The sequence below is a fragment of the Myodes glareolus genome, chromosome 20 (genome assembly GCF_982192425.1).
Source record: "Myodes glareolus chromosome 20, mMyoGla1.1, whole genome shotgun sequence".
Taxonomy (NCBI): domain Eukaryota; kingdom Metazoa; phylum Chordata; class Mammalia; order Rodentia; family Cricetidae; genus Myodes; species Myodes glareolus.
Window position 1 is genome coordinate 5,799,281 of NC_142045.1, and position 18,556 is coordinate 5,817,836.

Consider the following 18,556-nt stretch of genomic DNA (forward strand, 5'->3'; position numbering starts at 1 on the left):
AGAACACATGTTGCCAACTCTCATGGTGTTTTCAAAGCATATGCTCAAACAGCTTTGGGATGTCGAAACAACATTCAAAGGCAGTTCTTTGGCAAGATCGTTAGTACAATAATAGGTGACCTCTGTTCGTTAGAAACCACTTTGCATCCTCACCACAGACATCTGTGGCACTCACCGGTGAGACATCTGCATCACAGGTGAGAACGCAGGGCAGTCTGTTTAAGAAACTTGGCAGTTTTCTTGCTTTGATCTAGTGCTGGACTTCCTCTCCCTGGCACCTCCGGTATTATTTGGGTAAGGAAATCAGGCCCGATGGGATGAGTGGCTTGCCCGAATTCACAAAGAGAAACAGCAATTAAAGTCGATCTGAATGCTAGATCTGTGTTCTTACCACTCAAAGACATCCCGGGGATGGATGACAAGGGCAAATACCTTTAGGAGGCGGGGTCCTCTGAACCCAGGCAAAAATGTTCAGTAGGCGGCGCCGGAGAGCCCAGATGGTAACTCCCTTCCCAGCTCCCTTCCTAGGGGCCCAGTCGAAGGGAAGGGCTTGGAATTTAATCCTCAGCATTCCAGCCAGGGTTCCTGTGACATAATAAAGCCCAAGGAGGGCTCTCGAGTGACTTGTCAGCAGAAGCCCCAGAGGGATGTTCTATAGATAGCCAGGGCGTGTCGCAGGCTCAGTCCCTCTCTGCAGAGGAAAGTTCTTTCATGCCTGGGCTGGGCAGTGCGGTGAGCCGCAGGTGGAAGGGTGGGGACCTACCAGGCACGGGCCCAGAGGACTGTGGGGCTGGGAAACGTGTGTACGGGGGTGGTGGTAGGAGCCCAGGCCCAGGAGGGAATTCCAACTATGGCGTTTTGGAGAAAATGTTTTGTTATTTGCCCTGGCTGACCCCACTCCACGTTAGAACGACTGCTGCAAAGGAGAAGTCCCAAATACAGAGACTGATACAGCCTTTGATGTGGGCTCTGAGAAGATTCCCTGGAACGCGCGCCAGGCTCTCTTTTGGGGAGAGACGTGCCAGGAATGTTGGTGTGCCCCATGCTGTGATTGGAGGTTGCTGGTTTGAGAGTCCCCTCATTTGCATGGTTGAGTGGTAGGTGTGAACATTGTTTCCTACCAGAGACTATTTACCTTCCCACTTCCAAGCCAGCAACTGTCCTATCAATAAAGTCAGATAAATACCGGAATGACTGCAGAGACTCTAGCCATTACTAATATTCTCTCCCACCCCCCGCCTTGTTTGCTGGAAAAGAGAAACTCTCAGAAGCCATGCATATATTTTACTTAAAATAATAACTGAGCTGCCAAGGGCTTTAACGATATAATTTCATCATGGGATTGTGGACTCCTTGGTTTATGTCGCTGTCAGACCCCCAAGACAGGAATTAATTCATGTAACTGGTTCAAATCCAAGTCCCATTTTGTGTATTCTCCCGTAGGGGCGACACACTCAGCTAGCTATTCTGATGGCCCAAACATTGATGGGTAGGGTATGAGATGCAGAAAACCCCCGTCCTGGTGTTCTCATTAGCTTCAGAATCAATTCATTCATGTGGAGTCACATACTGTCATTGTGAAAATCCTGCACACTTGGGTCAAAGAGCCTGGGTTTACTTGAGTCGTGAGTTAGCAAAGCTGAGAAACTTGAGACAAGTTCCTCTCACCTGTAGTTAGTGGCTGTTGGTACCCAGTTCCCGGGGGATGTTGGGATAAAATCTGTGCACAGCTGATGGGCTGGATGAACCAGAGACCTATGAAAGGTCTGTTCCCGGTGCCTCGACAGAGCTGAGCTAGTTCCTGACCCCTTTGAAGATCCCAGGAATCTTAGCCATCCCATCCAGAAGTGTCTCTTTTTAGCCCCTAAATTCCTCAGATGTTCTGCGTATGTGAATTGTATTCTTCCCAGCCCCTGCCCTGTCTGGAATCTCAGGATCCCCTGAGAGAGTCTAGCCCAGCTGCCTGCTGCAAGCAATTTAGGGGATATGAAACAGAGCATACTGTAATTCCACAGCAAGGTTCCGAGTGGACTTGCACAGGTTCTCGTGGGTGTGCTGAGCTCTGCCTGGAAGGGCCCTGCCCCCCCCTACACCCACCAGGCCAGAAGCAGGGGCTCCTCAAGTGGCACGGACTATCAGGCTTCCCCTTACAGCCGGGGCACAGAGTTTCCCCAGTAAGGTGTGTGGGAGAGCTTCCTGGTAGGTGTAATCATGGCTCTTGCCTGTGAGCAGCTCATCCCTCAGTAATACAAAAGGAGGGCCTAGGAGCTTTCCCATTCTGTTAGCTGGGACCCGGGGCCATGTTTCTGAACTTGTTTATTTTGAAATCTGCAAGACGGGAGAGACTAGAGAAAGGTTCTGTGAAATGAGCGGGTCCCAGTGTGTAAAATAGCTTCTAGCATGGGCAAAGAGAAGTAATGATGATAATAGAAGGTAGGAATTGTCCGGGCAACTGGTTGGGATGGGGTGTGGGACCAAAGAAAAGGAACCACTTTCTGAGCCGAAACCAGAGAAGTCTGTGGGCCTCTAGACAGCCTCTCCTGTCAGAGGTCAGAGATGCCAAAATGTTTTGGGGCTCTGCTCCGATTCCTAAATGATTTTAGGGTTACCTTTGGGGAGGGAGGCCCTAGGGTAAAAGATTTCTTGAGGAAAGAGGACCTTTGGCCTCAGTGAAGACCTGACATCCTAGCTGAGCCTGGTTCTTCACTTGGCCAAGGGACCATCCCTAAGAAGAGGGTTCACCTGAAGGCTGAAGTGGGAGTCAGGATAATAGTCTTAAATGAAAGACTGTACTTCACTTCCCAGAATCCCTATGCTGAGTGAAGCCACTTGCAGGCCTTCAGTAGCGTATGGACCACAGCCACGTAGGTTATAAGCCTTCCCACATTTCTGAATGGTTGATGGAATTAATGAGAAAACCATAACTTTTCCATTTCTTCCATGTCTTCTTAAGTACGTTTTCCCTAACACTTTGCCCCTCCCCCCCCACAACAACAACAACGACAACAATAACAGCATTTTGGGCTTCCTTGCTCTTCCTTTAAAGCCCCCCTCCCCATCATGTGGTTGCTTATCTACCTTGTGCCTGGCCACCGCGACAATTTAAAACTCCATGGCCTTTTTCCTTCTCTCCTCCGTTCCTCTTCTCCAGGCAGTCCTGAGATTTCTACAGGTTGTCTGCCCTGGGGTTTTCTTTCAAATTCTAATTAAATTCCCTGAGTTTCTATTTGAGTCAATTCCTACATTCTTTTATTGATGAGACTAAGACTCCCCAAAGGAGGACCCCAATTCCCCTGCATTATCAAGTTCGGTGTAATAGGCCCCTAGACCTTAGCACAATGGACACAATGACAAAAGTCCTGGTCGGGCCCCGGAACCCAGCATGTGGACAGCAACACAAAGACTCAATCCATCGTCACCCACAGTCTGGGAAAGTTCTTAAAGTACTACAACCTTGATATTTTCGTGTCTGCAGTTCTGCTTCTGGTTAACTGTTCTTGCTAGCTGAGGGATGTCAACCCAGGATGCAGGTTTTGTGCTTCAAAGTTCTCCCCAAGAAAAATCCAGGGCTATCCTAGGATCCTGAAGGCTGGGATAGTCATAGGCTGGCTAATAAAGACTTTCTCTTGACTCAAATGGTGCCTTAGGAGTCTTTTCTGGTGGACGCTTCCCTTGCAGGACATGCTCAAGCAAGCTGCAGGACTCCCCCACCCCACTCCCCATTCACATCTCTCTCTTTCTTGACCTTTTTTCCCAGTGCACCAAATTAGGTGATATGAGAAAAGATGTTTCAAGTATTCAGATATTGCTTTTAACAATCAAAGAAAAGGAGATTTTGTTCTCAAAAAAATGATTTTTTTTTTTGGGGAGAGATATAAAATGTGGTTGCAGTATTTCTCCAGAGGCCAGAGTTGGAGCTCATCAACGGTGGGGTTCAGAGTTCTCACATACTCCTTGTGAGGCAGTAGCGGCTTGAAAGGGTAGGGAGCGGTGCATCCCACAGGTGGTGAAGGGTCTCGTGCAGGATTGTGACACATTTGCAGCTGGGGAATGGCAGCCTCTAACGGCCTCTGATGGATGTCTGCTTTCTCCGGTCCTTCCTACTCATTTCGCTCAACCTTTTCTTACAGAGTTCTGCTCTGCTTATAAACATGTCCCTCTCACCTGTCTGGGGAACTGGACACAGTCATTTTTAGGAACTGTGAAATGGAATTGAGTAGATTTGCAGGTCAACTTGGCAGCTGCCAAGTGCCCAAAGCGGATCTTTGGAAATAAAGAACCTCGGCCGCAGCGGAAAAGAAATGGAAGCCTGCTGGTTTTCACCTCTGTGGAAGACACCACACCTGGTAAGTCCTGTGTGTTTCTCCACAGCACCCTGGCCAGTTCTTTCTAGTGGTTGCACCTAGTGGTTGATGTTCCATAAATAGTACATTTCCCTCTCAGGTTCGGGAAATAGCTGTGACACACGGAACGAGGTGAGGGCTGCCTCAAGTGGATGCCTCTCTTTTTAGCGGTGTCTTGTTTGCAATTGACACCGTCCTGAACCACAGAGGACGAAGTAAGTCTACAGTTTTAGTTATTCTGAGAAAGTATCGATATAAAAGATGCTCCGGAAAATGGTCCCTGGGTAGAGGACCTGTTGCTGATCATCACAGACACTTGATAAGCTGTGTGCCATTCCTGGTACCCGAGATACCGGCAATGGTGCTAGAAACCACTGATCCCACACCGCCTCTATGTTTGCAGTGAGCCAGCATGCCTCTTCCTGAGTCTCTTGGCCTTTCTGGGTTTCGGTTATATAACAGATCCTTGCCCTTTTCATGACTCTTTCATCCCCCAAAGCTCTCCCCTGAAAACCAAAACCACCTTTCTGCTCCTTTAATTAAGCAAGATTCCATGCCAGTATACAGCAATGTATTTACTTAACAGAGACCTGAGCGGAAATTAGACAACCCTTCTAGATGCGGTCTGGTTACACTTTGCCTGGTGATGGAATAGATTCATTTGTAAAGTTTTATACACTAAAGAGCTTTGGGTTTGACCAGGCTGTGCATTAGTCACCTCCAAAAGCAGTGGCATTTAATTTCAGCTTCATTTTGAGGCATTAAGAAGTTTATGTGTTAGATTGCTTCTCACAATGTTTTTTTTTTTCTGCATGATGACTTTCCCCCCTCCCAGCCCAGATTCATGGAGTTGTTTGAAAATTTGATGCTAGGGCTAGAGATACAACGTTCCTTTCATCACCAAAATGGGCTTTTACTTTGACAGCTCATCTTCTCGGACACACTTCTGTACCACCAATGAGCAGTCAAGCGACTGTTCCACGTACAGCTGGGCACAAGTCCGACAGAGCTGTTCTCATGCTAACTTCTAGGTATCGAAAGGCCATTTTAAGAGATGCCAAAGGCTGCTGTTTTGAGTGTCTGGCACCCCAGATGACACGAATGTTTAGAAGCTAGTGATAGTGATTGTGCCTGTTTATCCAGCTGTGTAGACAGAGACATTGATTCAGACCCCTATCCTCAAGCCGCACAGCTGTGACTTCCTGCAAAGTCTAGACCAGAACGTGGAGAGCTGGCGACGTTATAACACAAGTCAGATTTGACCTTCAAACTTTCACTTCTGGAAAGATAAACACCAAAGCCAGGCTTGGGGAAGCATGCCTCTAATCCCAGCTGAGGCAGGAACAACATGTAATCCAGGAAGCTGAGGCAGGAACAGCATGACTTTGAGGTCAGCTTGGGCAACATAGCAAAGTCCTGTCTTTAAAATGTCCAAACGTACGAAGGACTGCCCAGCAAGATAACTCAGCAGGGAAAGGTGCTCACCATCAAGCCTGATTGACTTAAGCGTGATCCCTGGGCCCCACATGGTGGAAGGAGAGGACTGACCCTTACAAGTTGCCTTCTGTCTTCCCTATGGCCCCCACACTGATGGCCTGCCTCTATGGTGACTGTAGGGTTAGGGAGGTTCCTAGAGGCTGTTTCATGGGGCATCTTACTGCCAGTCTTTGGATAATTTCCTATCCTATCTCCACGAGCTCATTCATTGCTTTGAAGTTTTAGGGAGCCTTTATGGTGTGTGTTGCATTCTAGCTGGAGTTAGGGTTATTACTTCAGAGAAAACCCGAGGCTATACTTGAAAGGAAAGTATCAGCTCAGGATCCCTGAGGCCAAGTTCTCAGCACAAATGAGATTTACTTGCCCCAGAGGGACAAAGGGCAGGGAATTATAGACAAAGACAAGAAAGAGAGGAAAAAGGAGAAGGGGAAGGAACAAGGGAAAGAGGAGAAAATGGGCAAGGGAAAGGGGTAAGACATATTTGTCCCAGAAGAGGGCAGAACAAAAGACTGGCTCTGGACAGAGAGGAGCAGACAAGGCTCTTCTGCATAGGAAAAAGGCAGTTTAATTTTTTTTTTTGCAAGACAGGGTTTCCCTGTGTAACAGTCCTAGCTGTCCTGGAACTAGCTCTTATAGACCAGGCTGGCCTCAAACTCACAAGGATTCTCCTGCCTCTGCCTCCCAAGCATTGGGATTAAAGGCGTGCACCACCGGAAAATGGCAGTTTAAAAGGTAAAGGGGAAACCCCAAGTTAAGATGGAGTGTTTAATTTTAATTGGGTATGTTAATTAGCTGAGTCAAAGGGGGCTTTTGATTGCTGAACTTCAACACTTTGATAGCTAAACCTTGGTAGTCAGCCTCAGGAGGAGGGATTGGCCAAATAAGGGAATAAACCTTAGTTGTTAGCTTGAGAAATGTAATCTAAGGGTTTTTTTCTTAGCAAGGTAGAAGGAATGGGAGAGAAGGCAAGGTCTGCCAGAGCCCTGTTCGCCAGGTCCGGGCTGGCTAAAGTCCTTTCAGTATTTTTCTTCACAGAGCTGATAATCTACTAGGAGTTTTTAAAAATAACGTTGCTTATATAAACATCTCACATTGTGCAAATTTTGGCTTCCCAAGGCCTGGGAATCCCTTACCCAGAACATTCCTCATCGTTGAACACTTCTAATAGCAACTGTGAGGCTCCTCAGGCGAGATCTTCAGGAAAATCAGTTTCCCAGGCAGGATTCACACAGGGCTAGATAAGGCCAGGAGCACCCTCCCCTGTGTCCATTGATGGAAAAAGACAGAGGGTCAGTGACTGGGAGCTGAAAGGCCTTCAGAGCATGCCACAGCAGGACATGACGTGACCACTCGAACAGGAAAGACATAAGACCACTTCAAACCAGCGGGAACCAGCATGGCTGACCAGGAGCCCCACTGCTTCTCACTATCGTTGGCTTTATTGTAATGCCACACCCACCAATAGCCTTCAGAAATAACTGTTGTTGTCATAACCCTATGCCATGACACATTAAAATAAAACAAATCCCCTTTCCTCGACAACAAATTTATCAGGACAGCAAAGGGGAAAACAAACCTTATTTCAAACAACTTCCTCATGCATTCTTGGAATGCATCTCTCTCTCTCTCTCTCTCTCTCTCTCTCTCTCTCTCTCACACACACACACACACACACACACACACACACACATTTTAACTCATAAATAATATTGGTTCACTATTCAAGTTTGTCCTTAAGAGGAGCCATTCATTCCCTTGCCCTGTAGTCAGACTGATGAATATCTTAAATATCACCATAGAACCTTCATCCAGCAACTGTTGGAAACAGAGGCAGAGACCCACAGCAGAGCTCTGGCTGAGCTCCCAAAGTCCAGCTGAAGAGTGGAAGGAGTGATATGAGCAAAGAGGTCAAGACCATGATGGGAACACCCTACCTACACTATCCTGCCCAAGGAAGTCCCTGTGAGCTGTGTAATTAGAGTTAGATGAGCTGAGTTCAAACCTCAGCTCCGCCCTTCATCGGCCACGACCCTCTAGTGTGATTTGAGATAAATCACTCTTTCTACCCCACTCCCTGTCCTGGATGTCTATGTATTTGTTGTTTTGGGTATTTTTATGGCATGGCACTGAAATGCCTTTCTAGGACTGACATTCAAATTGGCTAGAGTAATAACTGTCCCAAGACTTTATAAGGGAAGGAACTGTCCCCTGTGCCCAAACCCGCCCTCATTCTGTTGCCCCACAGATGACAGCCTCGAAGCCTGTTGATGTTTTCAGTTCTTGTGGCTTCTTCTCTTTTCCAAATGGTATGTTTATACTGCCCTACCTGGATCACCACCTTAGCCTACATCATCTACTGCTTCAATCCACCGGGAAGTCGTAATTCACGTCTCCCACTCCCTCCAAGGTTTTCAAAGGTTTTGTCATTTTAGTTTCTTTCTCTGTGGCTGCTGTAATTATAGATAAATCTTTAGTTCCTACCCTATTGACAGCCAGTGATTCATTTGACTTCTCTTTCTGCAAGAGGAGGAGCAAGGTGCCTGTTTCCTCTACTCCCCCTCTCTCTCCAAGTCCTGGCTACTCTGTAACCACAGTGGATTTCCTCGGCTTTGTTTATAAGTTGATTCTAAAAACTGAAAACCAGAGAACAATGCTTACTTACAACTATGTAAATATATTTAATTACAGAGCAAGTAGCATGCCATGATTATGTTTCTTCTCTCTAGTGCCAATGTCATGACCTGTGTGCCCCTCCAAGCTAACTGTTAGTATCAGACATAGTCTTTCTCGCATCCATCCGAATGCTAGAAATAAAGCTACACTTCCGTTTCTATTTCAGTTATGACTTAGTTATAAAACCTTTTGTTTTTCCTGGGTTTTGATTGCTTCTTTTTTTCCTTGATAGTAGATTATTTTTTCCTTCATCTCCTGAGCCAGCTTTTACTCATGTTCATTTATTCCTAGTAGTGGAGTCCAGTCTTCTTAAAAAGTATTGCTCTTGTAACCTGCTGATATTGTTTTAATTCAAACAAATCTCGGTTAGATCAGTTGACATCTGGTATCCAGGAATTTCCTGGATAAATTTAATCACCTCCTATATCAAAAAGGTTTTCTCCCATATCAGAAAGGTTTTCCTTTCCTGGGAGTTTAAATTTGTATTTCTGGTGTCTGTACACTGGGCTTCTTGAGACGGAAATTGCAAATATAAACTCATTCTTCACTATTGGGTCTGAATTCTGATCTGCTTACCTTTTACATGCTTGTTATTTTGATAGAGAATTGTAGTTTCCAAACAATCTCTTCTCGGAACTTTCAAAGATAGTTTTCCTTCACAGGAGTGTGGCTGTGAATTCTCTTTCCTTCCAGGGACTTAGTTCTCTTTCAAACCTTGTAGAATATTCTGTCCCTTGGTTCTGAAACTCCACAGTACACCGAATGTGGTTTCTTTGTTAAGGACTTGGTCGACTGGTATTTTGAAAGCTTCCAGCCTTCTTTCTTCTCTATTCTCTTTGGTTTGAATTCCTGTTGATTTTTCCTTTTCTCTTTGGACCCCCAACAGCCAGAGCCATGGTTGTCTGTGCTTCCTTCCTTTGCATTTCCATTTTCTGTCCCCTCTGTGTTCTGAAAGTTTCCCCTCAACTTCTTCTTCCATCATTTCTATTGCTCTCCTAATTTTGGAAACATGGTTTTTAATGATTTGTTTTTAATTATGTATGTATGAGTCAGCAAGTGGGTGTGTGCATATAAATGCAGGTGTTCACAGAGGCCAGAAGTGTCAGGGCCCCTGGAGCCTGAAGACACAGGCAGCTGTGAGTCACCCGGTCTAGATGCTGGGACTCAAACTGGGGTTCTCCAGAAGAGCAGTGAGTGTTCTTGACTGCTGAGCCCCTCTATCATATTATTTTTAATTTCTGAGGATTTCTTCTTGGTTTCTGGTTAATTACCCCCTCCCTCTTTCCCCACTTCCTCCAGGAGGCAAATGAGTATGCCCTTGAATTTGGTTAGCGCTTCATTCCAGTTTATTCTACTGCTGACTCCTATCCTTCACTCCCTTACAAATGTGCAGGGACCAGCCAGAACCAGAAAGCAAACAATCTCAATATGGTGGGAACCAGTGCTTCTGGCGGGATGGCCTCCAATTCTTAGGAGAGCTTTGAAAGTAATAGTTAGCCGTAGAGTTCTGGGGCAGGAGGTAAAAAGCCTATTAATAGTCCTGAACCATTTAAAGCCTTGATTTTCTCCTTTTGAATGCTTGAGAACTAGTGTTGGGCTGCTTGGGAAGCCTGCAAGGCTGGAGCCCGTTCTAAGTTCTTGCACCTTCTCTGACAGGCAAGTCACACTGTACCAGCTACATGTTCATGACTCTTTGGATTTTTTATGGCGCATAACAAGCTTTTTCTCTACACCCTTGGAAGGGGGAAGTAATACTTAAAAGTTGACAGCACCAACACGTGAATATAAACTAAAATATCAGTAGCATAACAAAGGAATGAAAGGGATAGAATTAGCACAGTCAGAAAATACAGAGATGAAATTAAATATTACACATTAACAATCCCCCCAAATAAGTGACTCTTGCATACCAAGAACATTTATTGTACACATATTAAACAAATTATTGTTATTATTATCCTTTTTATTTAGGATTTTGAAATATTTCTATTAGTTTGTTGTGAACTTCATATAATGAGTTCTGATCATATAACCCCTCTCCTAGGTCCTCACAGACCCAGCTCCTTTCCCCCACCCAACTTTGTATTCTCTTTTCTTTTAACACACATGATGTCCAAGTTTGTGCCGCCTATATATTCTCAGGTGTGTGGTGTCACATAAGAGCAAGGTCGAGTCAACCAAGGGGAAAGTAAGGAAAAGTTCCTCTCCCTCTCCAGGACGGTATCAATTGCCAATCTGTAGTAGCACGCTGCTTGTTGGTTCCCAGCCGCCCACCTAGCTTAGACCTGAAATATTTGTTGCGAAGAGCCACTTGTTCGTCAAATCCTCCCAGAACCGAAATAATCACATGGAACTGTATTAATTAAACCATTCCTTGACCCATTAATAGCTTTAGCTTCTTATTGGCTAACTCTTACATCTCAATTTCTTCTGAAAAGTTCTCACTTGTTTTGGATCTGGAATTGTGAAACTATATCTGTCTGTTTGATGTCTCTTTCTCTAATTTGTTTTAATTGACCAATAAAAACTGTATCAAAAATCTGTATCTATTTCTCATGATGTTGTCAATATGTATCCATTGTGATATGACTAAATTAGACTAGATAACTACTTTGCACACTTGAACGTGTGCGTGGGAGGGGGAGCATGAAGTTCATTCTCTTCAATTTTCAAGAACACAGTACCAATGTGGTCAGTGTTATACAAGATCTCTTGAACTTCTTGCTTTTGACTGAAATACTTGGACTTCCATCCCTTTGTTACTCCATATTCCCACCCTTACCTCATTCTTCTCTCTACTTCCCTCAGTTAAAATCTTATGGATGTCCCGTGTAAAGGGAATAATGCAGTATTAGTCTTTCCATGCCTGGCTCATCTCACTAAGTATACTAAAAGCAATGCCTTCTGTACTCATCCATGTTGCCTCAAATGACTTGATTCCCTTCGTTTCTAGGGCTGAGCAGAACCACAGATCATTTCCATATTTGACTGTTATGAATAATGCTGCAATGAACATTGACTTAATTTCTTTTGGGTGCTCACAAAAGTGTGATGGCTAGATCACATGGTAAATACTAGTCTAAATTATATTGCCTCCCAGAACTGGCTCTATTAACCCTCCTCATCAATGACCCAGAAAGGGTATATGACCTGCGTAAACAGGAACTTCCAAAACTATAGAAAAGACAGAGACATCTGGCTGGCTGGACATTCACCCAAGGTTCCTCTGCAGTGGTGGGGCATCCATCTTCAACAAACAAGGCCTATAATATCTAACAGACTTTTTTTTGAAGGACTGTCATTGCTTGTCTTGGTAAAATTCAGCAATCACCTTTTTTTTGTGTCCTGCTTGTCCAATCTGAAAATGTTGTGAAATGATCTTTTTGTACACTGTGAAGATGTGTCTCTGCTTAAGGCACCTGTATGGTTTAATAAAAATCTGAATGGCCAATCTCTAAGCAAGAGAGGTTAAGTGGGATTTCTGGGGAGAAAGAGGAACTGGGGAAGAATCTAGGCACACAAAAGACCAATAAGACACTGAGGACATACATTATGGAAGATAGGTAACTAGCCAGGTGACAAAACATAGATTAATAGAAAACAGGCCAATTAAGTTATAAGAGCTAGCTATTAACAAGCCTAAGCTAAAGGCCAAGCTTTTATAATTAATAGTAAATCTTTGTGTCATTATTTGGAGACTGGTGGTCCCACTAGAAAGTTCAACAATGTTTGGCATCCATCATCCTTTCCTAAAGTATTTTGATTCTGCCAAGAGCTGATGTGTCTCACTGTAATGAAAAATCTTGTTATTAAAACATCTCAAATGTCATATGCTATAGGTCTCTGAAGTGTTTGAAGACTATCTATTGATCTAAAACACATCTGTTTGACCTTGAAAACATATGTAACATGGCCACAAATTGAGTGTAATAGATGACTAACATTTCTCTTTTTTTTTTCTTTTAACTCTAACACAGTAAAACTATATACAAAAAGAACAATTATCAGGTAAGAATTACATTTACAATGTCCAGTTTATTTGTATTTGGCAACTTTGGAGAAAGTACTCTATTATATATACTAGCTTGGTAAGTCTAAAGTTTTGTATCTAAATCATTTTCTACCATAACATGTATTACCAGTCTAAAAATACCTCTCTCACCAGAGGTCCTGTATAACTTCTCTTGTCTAACTATTGACCATTTATCTCTTTATTAAACCATTCAGGTGACTTAGGCAGAGACACATCTTTACAGTGTGCAAAAAGAAAATTATCCCACAACACAAATACCTTTGGTGTTAGTGGTCTTTTGTGCTTCTTTATGATTTTGAGATGTTTGTTCTATTTCTCTGAAAAATGTCACTTTGATAAAGACTGCATAGAATCTGTCAATTGCTTTGGTTACAATGGAATCTTTTACAATATTAAATATGAACTTTATTGTGCTAATATATATAATTATATAATAAATATAATTAAATATATAAATATAATATATAATTCCTTTATGCAATTTGTTGATTTTATTTTTATTGGCATGTATGTGTGGCATATGCAGTGTATATGGAGATACACATAGGAAGGACATAGGCCACTCTCTGCCTTCTTACTTTGAGGCAGGGTCTCTCACTGATTCTGGAGACTGTTTAGCATCCAGACAGCCTCAATGATCCTCTTGGCTCTGCCCTCCTTTCTCCTCATCACTGGAGTTAAGGCAGATACATGTGTACCTTGCTTTCCATCATTACTGTAGATTTAAACTCAGGTTCTCCTATTGTACAGAAAGTATTCTTTACCCAAGAACCCAAAGTGCTTTCTTTTTCTTTCTTTCCTTTTTGTAGTTATTAAAGGGATGTCAAAATTTCCCAAAAGCTTATACACAAACACACACCTATAAGAAGGGAGAGGGGGTATGCATAGATTTTTCTCTTTCATTCTGCCGAGGACCATATCATATTTGTAGATCCACATGTTGAACCAGCCTATGGTGATTCCACCCAAGACCAGCTTGGTAAACCAATGGGTTTTTCAAGTCACACACTGGCACAAGAGCCAGGAGTTCCTTTGAGGAGCATGTGGACCCCATCGTGACTGTTACTCAAGAAAGCTGCATTCAAGGAACTTCCTGGCCAAGCTGTATCCAATTCCACCAGAATCTCTTCTGCTGATGTTCACTGGGACAGTCTCCTGGAACTTCTTTCTATGTAACTTTCTGAGTTTTGTAACTTCTCCTTACTTACCAAGTCTTAGGAAGGTCCATTTTCCCTTTGGGAAGAAATGTTTCCATTTGAAGAAAATGGTTACACAATAAAACTTAAAAACAAACAAACAAGCAATCGATTATAACACGGAGCATTGCAATACCACAGAAACACCGAGGATCGTAAACTACTATAAACAATTCTAGGTCAACAAAACAGATAATCTAAAACAAACAAATAATGAGAAACACCTAATTTACAAAGATTGCTTCAGGAAGAACCAGAAAACCTGAACAAAAAACATTGATTGGAACCATACAAGGTCTCCTAATGAAGAAGATCGCTGGACTTCATGGCTTAACTGCTGCTGGATTCACCAAAAATTGAAAGAATGAATATTAAGCGTTTCAAACTCTTCCAAAAATGGAAAATGAAACATTTCTAAACTAATTTTGGGATGCCAGGCTTGCCCTGTACCAAAGCTAGAGGATATTAGGAAACAAGGCACTGGTGACCATCTCTGATGGACTCCGTGAGGGAAGGATCCTCAACAAATCAGCAAGCTGAATGAAAAAGAACATCACGGAGAATACTCACCATAGCCAAGTGGGGTTTATCCGGGCATGCAAAGTTGGTTTGAAACGCTGATTCATTGTATGGAAAGTGGATTGTAAAGTACAGTTTGTTTGATAAAATATTTGCTTTTAAATCATGGGACCTAAGTTCAAAGCACAGACCCCATGAAAAGAAGGTCAGGTATGGTGGTGCATGCCTGTCGTCCTACTGTCAGGGAGTTGGACACAGATGGCTGGAGTCACTGTACCATTTTCCCCTTCATAAGGTGCACGATGACACCTTTTCTGTTTATTTTTCTGGCAGATGGTTCTGGTTGAAGCTTAGTAACCCTTCTCCTCCATCTGTTATAGGATCATCTTTCCAACCACTTTTCGGTGGGACACATGACAACCCCGAGTGACTTAAACTCCCTTGCAGCTAGATGTGGCCATGTGACTCGAGTTCTAGCCTCTAGGCATCAATGGACGGGTCATGTGACAGCTGGACCTGTCTATCGGAGACAGTAAGCATGCACCTTTGTCTCTTATCTTCCTGCTCCTCTGCCCAGCCATCTCTACAGTGGCCATGACATCTCCACAGATGTAGAGAACTTGTGTTTCTGCCCCATGGAGACCAGCACTAGGCTTCCACAGGACAGGGAAGTTGTGTTTTGCTTAAGGAAACGCTACTGTAAGCTTTTTGTCCCTACTGCTAAGTCAAAACCTAACAAATATGATCTTTAAAAATATATCTGTGGTACCGAAAATAATCACTGTGAAAGTGATTTATAAGTGATAAAGGGCTATTCAAATGTCAGGAGCTATTTTTATTCCTCATACCAACTAGAATTATAGCTGCCCCGACTGCAAGGGACGACCCTTAAATTATTCACTCCCATCATCAACAGCTGGCAGAGCACTCGCTGTATTTACTTATGAAATGCATTTTAAGATATTCAATACATTTATGTATTGAACGTACTCTAATGTTTCCAGTATATTTACCAAGTAAATATATTTATAAGTAGAATTCAATATATTTACTTATTAAATAAATGCCTTCACTAATTATTAGCTCTGCCAAAGAATTACAAAATCACAAAAAAAGACAAAAGAAAAAAGGTTAGAATATTTTCAGCTCATTAATCTCTGTGATAAGGAGCGTTAAAAAATTAATAGAACAGAGTGAGCCAAGGACGTGGTATTGAAGGCAAAATGCAAATGATCCTTAAATACATGGAAAGGAGCGCGGCCTTGCTGGCAAGGAGGCTACTGCAAATGGAAAGGCACAGCGACACAGGGTTCCTGAGTCCCTAGGTCATCCCACACCCTAGGTGTGTCTCCATGCTGTGTGAGTTGGTTGTGGGAAGCGGGCATCCTCCCACAATGCCCTGGGAATACAACATGATACTCCTCCATCATGGAGAACCTGTAGACAGCCCCCAAGATGCTGGAGACATTATTCCAGTCACTCAGGAATCCCACTTCTGGGAATCTGCTCAGTTTACCTGGTACTTGTGTGAGTGTGTTCATCCTAACCATGTCATGGGAACAGACTGGAAATGACCCAAATATTGATGGGGCTATATAAATAAATTACAGTACCATGTACAATGGAATACTACACATCAGTGAAAGAGAATGCTATATTCTGTAGAGGAAAGCATAGGAATTAAAAATATCATTGATGTTTTAAGTACTAGGATATAGAAAGGTCAAATGATATTTTTAATTGCTATGTTTTTCTCTACAGAATATATTATTCAAGACAAACTGCAATTTTCTTGCTTCCCTCACTTCTCAAAATAGTTCTCATGTCGATTCAAAGATGGGGGAGAAATCTTGGTTTTGTTTTAAACAAAACTGTATCAATGAAAAGGAAAACATAATTTTAAAAATTAAAAACAGCACGAATGTGATTTCCTTTCTATAGCAGTGTCTAAAGACTGTAAGCCTACTAGAGTTCCTTGACATACAAAGCTTGACCATACTGCTTCCGACTTAGAGAACCAAGGGTAGGTAACAGCATTTACAACCCAGAGACCTGCTTGTTTCTATTTTTTCCATTTTACAGATTAATAAGCTGAGGCTCAGGGAAGTTGACAACCTACTCAAGGATACACAGTCCTTCCTAAAAGTCAGATATTACTCCAGCCAGTCAGTTCCAACTGTATTTTCATGGCTCTGTTCACCCCAAGACTATGTAGGTCACATAGTGATGTAAAATCTCATATCATACTGCTTGAACCTGACTGGAAGCTACTACCCTTAACTAGTTACAAGCCAAGGAGATCTTGTCTTGTTGTGCTACCTGCCTACTGTCTCTCAATAATCCTGTCTTTAAGGAGATAAGACCATTTAGTCCTTGTGGGCTATTTTCCAGGCTCTGTCTTCTGCCTCGTAGGAAATTTTAGTACTTGCTTAGACTCTAGGTCATCCAACTTGCAACCTTGGCGAAAGTCAGCTTTCAAGAAAGCTCATGCTTGATGTCACATTCTAGAGGTATTTGGTCAACCACAGTAGTGATATGCAAGCCTCAAATGTGGAACTTTACATTGCAGAAAACAGCAGATAGGTCACCTTCTGAAAACCCTCAGGGGGCAGATATTCTATCCTATACCTGTGGATATCCCATACCTGGTAATGAAGATGCTTGTGGGGAAATAGTTATTGCTCAGTTCCACCCAGGCTGCGCTTTGGTCGTCCAATCCTACTTTGATGCAAGCATCCATAAGAATACAGATGACCCCCGGTGGCCCAGGTAGGAGAGAGGGCTCCATGGTTATGAGAGCCACATGGCTAACGCCAAGGGCCTAGTGGGTTAGCCACATGGCTAACGCCAAGGGCCTGGGCTGGGTTTCTAGCACCCACTTCAGACAGCCCACAACTGCTTGTAACTCTAGCTCCAGGGAATCTGATGTTCTTTTCTGTCCTCCACAGATACCCAACACACGACACAGGAATGCACACACATACATAATAAAATAAAAACCAATACATTGTCACAGAATGACTTTTCTTTGGAAACAAATACAGGTGACTCTGGAGCAACAAGGCCCAGAACTGTTTGTGTGCACGCACAGGCAGAAAACTTGGAGGGAGAGAGGATTAGATTTAAAACCTTACAGATAAGTCATATAGCCTAGAAATACAAAAACTTAAGAAAGCGATGAATAGGTCATGAATACATATTTAGAGATAATAGCCTATTGCATCATTTACTTTCAATAATGCACACGAATATAAAAACAGAAATATCCTGGAGGCTCAGGAGCAGCTCAGAGATGGAGCTTTCATGAGGACTCGGATTAAATTCTCAGAACTACCAAAAACAAAATCCAAATCTATCAGAACTTGTTCACACAAATGCTTAAAAGCCATAATAATGACATAATTCATGGTCAGGAGAAACACAAACAGAATTAGAGAGACGGGGCTGTCATCAGCTGCAAGGGGTAGAAGGGTAATGGCTTCGAGACCCCTTGTTATTGTTGAAGGGAGTCAGGGTTGTGTGCAGACATTTGGTTTCATGGGAGACAATGCTGTAACCCCTGCTGGGGACACCATGTATGGGTTCTTCTCCTTTTCCTGGGTTCCTGGTTTCTGAAGGTTCCAATGCAGTATCAAACTTACATGAAAATCAACTTGCATGCTTTTATCTTGTTTGTGGTAATCTATTCCAGAGAGTCTCAGCCACCAGCCTTTTGACAGATGAGTCCCCACAGCAAGGCCCAGAATCGCTACTCATCACATCTTGGGGCCATAGGAACCAAAGGTAGAGTTTGAAGTGAGAGACCACCAAGGAAAAAGGTGTGTCACCAGAAGGGTGAAGGGAAACTTATTGTGGAGATGAACCTGTATCTATCAAGGTCGGTTAGGATAGCAGATAACTCCCCAGGTGTCTCTTGCCTACGACAACACACATTTTCTTTCTTGTTGTGAAAAGCTTTCTCCAGCTTTGGCTCACTGTTTGCCATGAGCTCGGTGAGATAGAAAGAGTTGGAGATGGTTGATCTCCTGTTGTTGTTTGCTTATGAGACAAATGGCAGTGAACCCCAGCAAATAGATTCATAGGACAGATTCCTAATACGTCACCTTTTGGCTAAGTTATGGGGTTCCTGCTGTCCTCGGTGTCCTAACTCCTGTCCCTTTAGTGCCATGTTTTCCCTAAGTTGACAGCTCAGTGAAGTGGCACCTGGGCTGCAATGTGGAATTACATGGCTTTTATGAAGCGGGGTGTCAGAACTCCCGAGAGGTACATGAAGACCTGAGAAAACAGTTCTCCAG

The 18,556-nt window shown here is 43.2% G+C and overlaps 1 long non-coding RNA gene across 1 annotated transcript in view; it reads left to right on the plus strand.

Annotated features, from left to right (window-relative positions):
* The first annotated feature begins 4,134 nt into the window (after positions 1 to 4,134).
* LOC125393856 (uncharacterized) overlaps positions 4,135 to 18,556 on the plus strand; it is a 28,029-nt gene continuing 13,607 nt past the window's right edge. The window contains exons 1-2 of the long non-coding RNA XR_015735718.1: positions 4,135 to 4,346; positions 12,491 to 12,521. This is a non-coding gene — a long non-coding RNA (uncharacterized LOC125393856). The remainder of the gene's footprint in view (positions 4,347 to 12,490; positions 12,522 to 18,556) is intronic.